This window comes from Artemia franciscana, chromosome 3, assembly GCF_032884065.1.
Source record: "Artemia franciscana chromosome 3, ASM3288406v1, whole genome shotgun sequence".
Lineage (NCBI taxonomy): Eukaryota > Metazoa > Arthropoda > Branchiopoda > Anostraca > Artemiidae > Artemia > Artemia franciscana.
The window spans coordinates 47,183,408-47,192,469 of NC_088865.1; positions in this window are offsets into that span (position 1 = coordinate 47,183,408).

A 9,062-nucleotide genomic window follows, 5' to 3' on the forward strand; every position below is an offset into this window, starting at 1 on the left:
TGCCCAGGCTAATACCAAAAACATGCCGAACTCACTTTTATCACCTTTCTTATGCACTTTGATTAGGGTTTTTCTAAAGTCGCTAGGAACTTCCTCATTTTCAAAAATCATATTCATAATCTTCAGTAGCTTATTTCTAACCTTAAAGCCACCATACAAAAAGAACTCATTTACCACACTATCAGCACTTGGGACTTCATCACTATTTATTCCTTAAAAATGTCACTAATTCATTCTCTATAAAAGCAATCTTCCTTCACATCCAAGTTATATAAAAGTTTGTTATTTTCCTCATTATTTTCTCATACAACACTACCTTTGTTTAACAGATTCTCAAACTTTCTGCTTATCTCTCTTTTACTCTTTCCATATCACTAATTGTGGCCCCGTCCCTATTTTAACATTGACAAGTCCAGATTCCCTACTCCCTTTCCATGACAGTTCAGTATTTTACTATTTAGTGGTATTTTAGTTGGTTAGTATTTTAGTTGGGGTGGTATTGATAATGAAAATAGAAAAATCATTTTCTTAAAACAAGCGATAATTTGAAATGACATCAAACATGCAGTACGAACCGTGGTTTACAAGGTCCAGCAGAGCCCACGGAACTTAATGACATGAAGAAAATGAAGGATTTCGAATACACACAGAGACCTAATGGCACTTTTTTGGATAAGTTCAACCAGAAAAAACCATTTCCGTTTGCTGCTTCTACTAACTTGTCTTGATTGTCAATGCTATTGGAAAAAAAGATACAAAGTAAGGCAATAATTATCATATAATATGGTAGATCATGAGATATCAGATCATATATTGAAGAATTGAGATTCTAAATTAGGCTTAAGCTTTAAAAGGGACATTAATTACGTAATACATAGAAATTCATCACACTTGGCAGGAACCGTAGCAAGAATACAAATCAGTGTGCTCAATTAAGCTGCTCTTTCAGTTGCAGCGCCCAGAACATTGCTTCTTGCAACTGCATCATATAAGCTCTCAACAGGTGACTGAAGCTTGGGGTAGGGTTGACAATTAGAAGCCCAAAGCCCATTGATAATCTTTTTCCATCCAAAATCGTTGGGGTCCTTTCTGGGAATAATGGGAAGATAAGAACTTGACCATACCTGGGCTTGAATGTAAGCGTGCCAAAGGTGATGGCTTAGCGTATTCTAGGTTGGCAGAAATCTGTCCATGGGTGATCCTTTTTTGAGAACAGATACTTCCTAAACCTGTTTACCGACTCTTTCCCACTGGAGCTGTCATATACAGGCATAATCAGATTTGCAATCTATGCACAGTCGTTTTTAGTCAGCTCTTGAAGAGGAAAAGACTCTTGTTTACTGACTCTTTCCTAAAGAATCTGTCATAGTCATGTACAGCCAACTTTTCAATCTGTGCAAAGTCGTTTTTAGTTGGCTCTTCAAGAGTAAAAGACAGGTGGTTGAAGACCGGTGTTATGGCACTCTGCACTTCCCATGCTTTTCCAAAACCCTCCTTTGCCATGCAACAGGATTGCAGACACAGGGTCGCAGGCACTTAGAGCATGAAATAAAACAACCAGCGACTGCGCCTTTTCTTTGCCTAGTGCAGTTGATATATCACGAACAGGAATGTAGCAGAAACTATTTCCTTGGCTGTAGGATGCGTACAATTGATCAACCCTAATAAAAAAGCACTTTGCGATGAGCAGAACAACTACATATGAATCAGCTGTTCAGGCAGAGATGAATTTGATGTTACAGCACACTTGATGAAGAGAATGTAGGACTATCCTGCTATATCACTCCTAGTGGTTGCTGGTATAAATTCTAGCCCAGTCAGTTGGAGTAGTACTTCTTGCGCCATCACAAGAAGTCAAGACAACCCAATGAATGGTAACGGTGTCGCATATATTTTTTGCCATCAACTAGAATAGGCTCTGCTTTTTGTCTGAAAACTGAAGGGTTACTAGTTCAGCTGCTATGTTTCACTTGTGGACTGCTTATGAATCTGTTGGCATGTTGCTTCTGTAACATATTTGCCATACGTCTTTCTTTTTGGCTTTTAAAGGTGGAGGAGAATAGCACCACCAGAAATCTCAGAATCGGCCTGACGTTTCTGGAATTTCTCGAATTGGCGTTCACGAATTCGGAAGCATAAGCTGTGAGTAGATTTACAATATCAGACTTTTTGATGGATCTCAGATTACCCTGATCAGAGATTGAAGGAGAATGAGGCTGATTCTTGCATTTGAAAAACTCTTTCAAGTCAGCACATCTGGTGTTGCAGCCAACATAGAGTTTGGCAAATAGGGCAAAATCTGACTGTGTCATCTTAAAGATCGATTTCGACTTCGGTATCAATGATAGAAAGGGAGTTGAAAATAATGGCATCTTGTTTTGGCCGGATCGGTGAATTAATGGGCTTTGTACTTTTTACAAAAGCTATTCCACAAAAGTACCATACTGGGGTTTGCCAACAATTTTAAGACTGCAGTAACTACTGATGGCACAATAATGCTCTTTCAAAGTCACCGGAAACGAGGCTGTCATACATGCTTTTGAAAGGATTACCTCATTCTGCTAGGGTATTGAAAAGGTTTTAAGCATTTGTGATCTCATCAGAAGCGCCAAGTCCATTTCGTGATGTTCTGCAGTCTCCCGTGCCTTCGGATTTCTGAAGTCCTCAGTCATATTATCGTTTCTGGTGCTGCAATCATGAGTATCCTCATTGCAAGTGGATCGTTGGTTAGTCCACTTATCCTACCAAAACCCTTCACAGATTTCATATTAAATTCATTCGCTTGGTCTAGTGGGATATAAGAGAATGGTTTTCCTGTAGCAGAAAATACAAACTTTCTTGCTTCGAATTCCCTCAGATTGTCAGACTGACTGTAGTATCTGCATATCTTTGATACGTACAGACAACTATCGGTCATAATTTTGATAGCCAAAAAGGAGAGAGACTATTTTGATGATGCCTGCAACGTATAAATGATAATAACCGGTTCAAAGAGACTTGACCAGAACAAGTAGCAGATTGATGAGTCTAATCACCCAATTCCAGAAGGCAAAATTGAAACACACTGCTTCGCACTCCTTTCCTCAACTGATGAAATCCTTCATTTCATCATCATCTGACTGTGCGCAAAACGCTCGCCACTTTAACTCCTCAAGTGCGACAATATTAATTTCATAGGCATACCGAAAACGGTTAACGTTACTATCCTTTAATGCGTCACATCTCCCTTCCGTGAAAATTCCTGCATCAGTCAACGCCTTTTTAGCGCTTTGATTGCTCTATAGGGTGCTATAGAGCAATTCCTTGACTTCCTACCCATCATCATTGACGTGCGTTGACACGCATACTTGAGCTCTAAACTATACACTTTAAACTATACTTTGCCAGTTTTTGAAATCCATGGAATTTGCGCTTCAATTTTGCACTTTGGGCGCTTTCAATGGTGGTCAATCGTGCACTTAAGAGTGATCTTTTGCTTTTATTTGAATTGCACTATCTTAAAACTTATTTTCAGAAGCAGTGTTGCTTTTGTAGCCAGGCTAGTAAACTTGCACTTTTCCAGTGCTTGGAGTTCTTTATAGGGAAATACAGAGCAATGACTAGACTTCATCCGAATCACCATTGGGTTCCCCATATTTCATACTGTGTATCAGCTTTTTCCGGAGTTACTCAAAAAGTTCCATCCGTTCTGCGCTTTTTGCGTGTTTTTGAGGGCGCAGATATGCACTTGAGCAGACAAACTCGAGCTGCTTCCTGTAATAGTTGAATTTCTAGTAATCTAAACTATGTTTTTGCTAGTTTTATATTCCATGGATTAGACGCGTCTATTTTCAATTTTACGCACATTTTAAACGCTCTATTGTGCATTTCAGAGCAACCCTTTACCTTTCAATTAGTCACCATTGGAATCTCCATATCGTAAAAGGTATTGCCAGAAGTTTTGATGCATCTGTGGAGAGACTGGTGAACTTGCGCTTTTTTTTAGCACTTCGATTGCCTTTAAAGGTGCTTTCGAGCGTCCACTCAACGTTCTTCCCGTCACCATTGAATTTCCCGTGCTTTAACCTATATCTATAACGATTTCGGTGCTTTGAACCAAAAGTGCACAATTCTAGTGATATTTTTTTTGTTTAACGGCCCCACTACTTTTCAAGGCTAAAATTTTTTTTTACTTTATTGAAAAAAGTACAAATGTATGTCCATTGTCTTTTTTATATACATATGCTAATATCTATTCCTTAATTATATAATATTTTTTCATTTATTACTGTGATAAAATTGGAAATATTTAAATTTTTTCCGTAGAGTGCAAATAATTTTTTGGCCATGAAAAGCCTTAGGTGTTGTGAACTTTATTTATGTTAATTTCTACTCATTTTCAGTTTTATTCGGTTATTTATTGTAATCTCTGTTCGATTTGAATTTCATTTATTTATTGATGCTGGTTTATGGTAGTTCTACATTTGGTAGAACATTTGAATATATTTTTGTTCATATTTGGCTTGATGAAGTTCTTTGCTTTTCTTTGAAAAACTTACCTGGTGGGAATTTTTTTTACATTATTTAGAGTCAGCTATGGTCAGGAACCTCAGCCAACGGTACTGAACAAACAATTATCCAAATTAGCCTAGTAATTTTGTTACCGCTCTTTTACTTTTGTCGTGGGTATTTTTTTAAGAAATAAGTACTAAATCATCCATCGGAAATTAAACCTATTAAGGCCCTACAACATTTCGAAGAAAATTCATGTTTATTCTGAACAAAAGAAAACGAAAAAAAACCCAAGTAAATCATTTATTACCTTTTTATTGTCTCATAATATTTGTTATATAGCAATATAGCAATATAGCTATCGCAAATTCTGTCGGTCTGTCTGTCTGTCGGTCCCGGTTTTGCTACTTTAGGCACTTCCAGGTAAGCTAGGACGATGAAATTTGGCAGGCGTATCAGGGACCGAAACAGATTAAATTAGAAAAAGTCATTTTTCCGATTTGACGATTTGGCGGGGGGGTGGGGTGGGGGTGTTAGGGCCAGTTCATTCGGAAAAAAATAGAAAAAATGAAGTATTTTTTACTTACGAACGGTTGATCAGATGTTAATGAAATTTCTTGTTTGGAATGATATCGTGTCTTAGAGCTCTTATTTCAAATCCCAACTGGATCTGGTGACATTAGGGGGGGGGGGGGTGTTGGGAGGGGGAAACCTGAAATCTTGGAAAACACTTAGAGTGGAGGGATCGGGATGAAGCTTGGTGGGAAAAATAAGCACAAGTCTTAGATACATCATTGAAATAACCGGAACAGATCCACTCTCTTTGGGGTAGTTGGGAGAGGGAGGGTTAATTCTGAAAAATTTATAAAAATGAAGTATATCTAATTTACGAACGGGTGATCGGATCTCAATGAAATTTGATATTTAGAAGGATATCGTGTCTAAAAGCTCTTATTTTAAATCCAGACCGGATCTGGTGACATTGGGGGAGTTCAGGGGGGCCTAAAATCATGGAAAACGCTTAGAGTGGAGTGATCGGGATGAAACTTGGTGGTAAAAATAAGCAGAAGTCTCAGATACGTGATTGAAATAATTGGAACGGATCCGCTCTATTTTGGGGAATTGGGGGGGGGGGGTGTTAATTCTAAAAATTAGAAAAAATGACGTATTTTTAACTTACGAAAGAGTGATCGGATCTTCATGAAACTCCATATTTTGAAAGACCTCGTAACTCAGATCTCTTATTTTAAATCTCAACAGGATCCAGCGTCATTGGTGGGGGGGGGGCAGTTAGGGGGACCGGAAATCTTAGAAAACCCTTAAAGCGGAGAGATTAGGATGAAACTGGATGGGAAGAATAAAAACAAGTTAAAGATACGTGACTGACATAACCGGACCTGATCCGATCTCTTTGTTGGAGTAGGGGGGGGGGGGGTAATTCGGAAAAATGAGGTATTTTTAACTTATGAACGGGTGATCATATCTTAATGAAATTTGATATTTAGAAGGATCTTGTGCTTTAAAGCTCTTATCTTAAATTCCGACAGGTCCTGTGACGTTGGGGGGAGTTGGAGGGAGAAACCGGAATTCTTGTAAAACGTAAAAATTTGTGTATTTTTATCTTACGTATAGGTGATTGGACCTTAATGAAACTTGATATGTAAAAGGATCTTATGTCTCAGATGCTCTTTTATTGACTCGAATTGGATCCGGCGACATAAGGGGGTTGGAGGAGGGAAACAGAAATCTTGGAAACCACCTAGAGTGGAGGGATCGGGATGAAACTTAATGGGAAGAATAAGCACAAGTTTTAGATACGTGATTGACATAATTGGAACAGATCCGTTCTCTTTCGAGGAGCTGCGGGGTGTTAATTTGGAAAAATTAGAGAAATTGAGGTATTTTTAACTTAAGAACGGGCGACCGGATCTAAATGAAATTTGATATTTAGAAGGAATTCATGTCTCAGAGCTTTTATTTCCAATCCCGACCAGATCTGTTGACATTGGGGAGAGTTGGAGGTGGAAATCGGAAATCTTGGAAATCGATTAGAGCGGAGGAATCGGGATGAAGCTTGGCGGATAGTATAAGCAAATTTCATAGATACGTGATTGACGTAACCGTATTGAATTCGCTCTCTTTGGGGGAGTTGAGGGGAGGGGTTCAGTGCTTTGGCGCGTTTGGTGCTTCTGGACGTGATAGGACAATGAACATTGGTAGGCGTGTCAGGGAGCTGCAAAAATTGACTTGATAAAGTCGTTTTCTCAGATTCGACCATCTAGGGGGCTAAAGGAAGAGGAAAAATGAGAAAAAATGAGGTTTTATAACTTACGATTGGGTGATTGGATCTTAATGAATTTTGATATTTAGAAGGACATCGTGACTCAGAGCTCTTATTTGAAATCCCGACCCCCATTAAGCCTCTGATTTTCCTTTTAAATCAATCTATTGTTCTTAGAATTTTGTTAGAGCTCATACCATACGAGCTCTTGGCTCATAGCTTTTCTGGCCTCGTCACAAGCGCCATATGAGCTCTTGGCTCTTATTTTATATTATATTGAAGAGTTTGAAGGAATTTAAGGAATATGAACCGATGACTGACCAAAAGCTTCCGGGAGCTGTCCCTTAATGCCATTCTACGGGCAATAGGGTAACCACCAGATGAACAAAGTAAATCAATGTTAAATCAGAAAAAAATCACTAGATTCCTGAATAGCATCCCTAAGATACAAAAAAGTCGCCAAAATTGTAATTTAGCTGCTTCAACAGACCATAGGCTTTTATCAATATGAATTTAGAAAATATGTATCATTGTAAATACAGTTGAAATTGTCCCGCTTACTGAATTTTCCAGTATGGGCACGCATGGCTTATCCAACTGATAAGTGAATTTTGGCCCGCGGCGGTTCAACTAATGTGATAAATTTTTTGTTTTATGTGCACATAATTGACGTCAGTATAGACATTTTAAATATTGAGACAATAGACGTAATCGAAAAACAGTAAAGGTTTCAGTGGCGCTAGTTCATATAAAGTTAGAAATACAAAGATTTTTTCAATTGAATAATACTGAATATAAAAAGGGTGAACGTTCTATATACGGATTTCCATGTAGCCAATTGACACATATAATAACAAAATATTGTAGATCCTCTAGGTCCGTGATTCCCACACAGCACTTTTTTTGGTGGGTCATGGACTGGAACAAGCACCCTTTCAGCTGGTTTTGTTTCAGAGCGTTAACGATATATATATATATATATATATATATATATATATATATATAAAATGCGAATAACATTATATACATATGCATTAAGAGAGAAAAAAAGATATGTATTAGTATTGCATTAAGGTAATGCACTATATTAAAGGTGTTGCATTCAGAAACTATTTCTAATTGGTTTAAAATTTACCTGGAGGTCAACCCCCCCCCCCCCCCCCACCCCCAAAAAAACAGGTTAATGGGTTTTTAAGCTTCTTTTAGGTGAAAAAATGTAAAATTTTAACTGAAAAAAATTAACAATCACAACATGATAATAGATTCATGACTGTAAGCATCATAAATTTACAAATGTCTAGGTTGGTCATAATCCAAAATTGGTTGGCTACGACTTCTGTAGGCTTATTGCAGAAGAAGAAATAATTTTTTTCAAATGAAAGTAGGGAGCAATATTAGAACGCAAAACAAACAGAAATTATCCCCCATTTATGAGAACCTCAAAGACTTGTGGAACTTATTTACGCCCACTCTTTACGCTATAGTATTTTAGCTCTTTAAAAAGCTTCTTATTCCAATCAAATGACCATTTAGGTTTCAGAAATTTTTCCTATAGAATTGGGACCAAAATTTAAATTTTAGCGTAAGGAGCGAGGGATTGAGGAGAGGGTTGTCCACCTCATAAACGAAATAATTTCTGTTCTCTACAAGTTTTAATGTTGTTCTTTACTTTTAGTTGAAAAAATAACTCGATATTTAATTTCAGATCATTTTTCAGACCATAACGAGAAATCCTCTTACCTTCTTCATGGAATGCTCTCCCGAAAATCCACCATACCCTCATGAAAAATCCCACTTGAGCAAAAAATTCACCCACGGAGAATTCCTTCCGTGTAAAATTCCTTCAAAACCTCTTCTCTAAGAAATTCTCCCGAAAAAATTTTCACGAGAAATTCTCTCTGGAAACTTCTCCAGAGAAATTTGCTTTATATGTTTAATTTCTGATAGGCTTTAAATTTTTGACGGAAATCCCTTGTTTTGAAAACTCCCACCCCCCACCCTTCAAAAGATCCTCACAAAAAAAATCCCCACGCAAAATTCCCCCCGTGAAAAATCTTTCAACGGAAAGGCTTTCAAATTGTTGTATTGAATCGGATTAACGACGCTTCTTGACTACTAAGGTCCCTGCGTCAGCCCTGCAGTGCATTCCTGCAGCATGATTCGATCTCTGGGTCCCGTATTACCAAGCTAAGGTCAAACCCACTGCGCCACCACAGGACAAAGGCTTTCAAATTTTAACGGGAATCCCTCCTTTTGAAAACTCTCCCCCTTCAAAAGTGCTTCCCAAAGT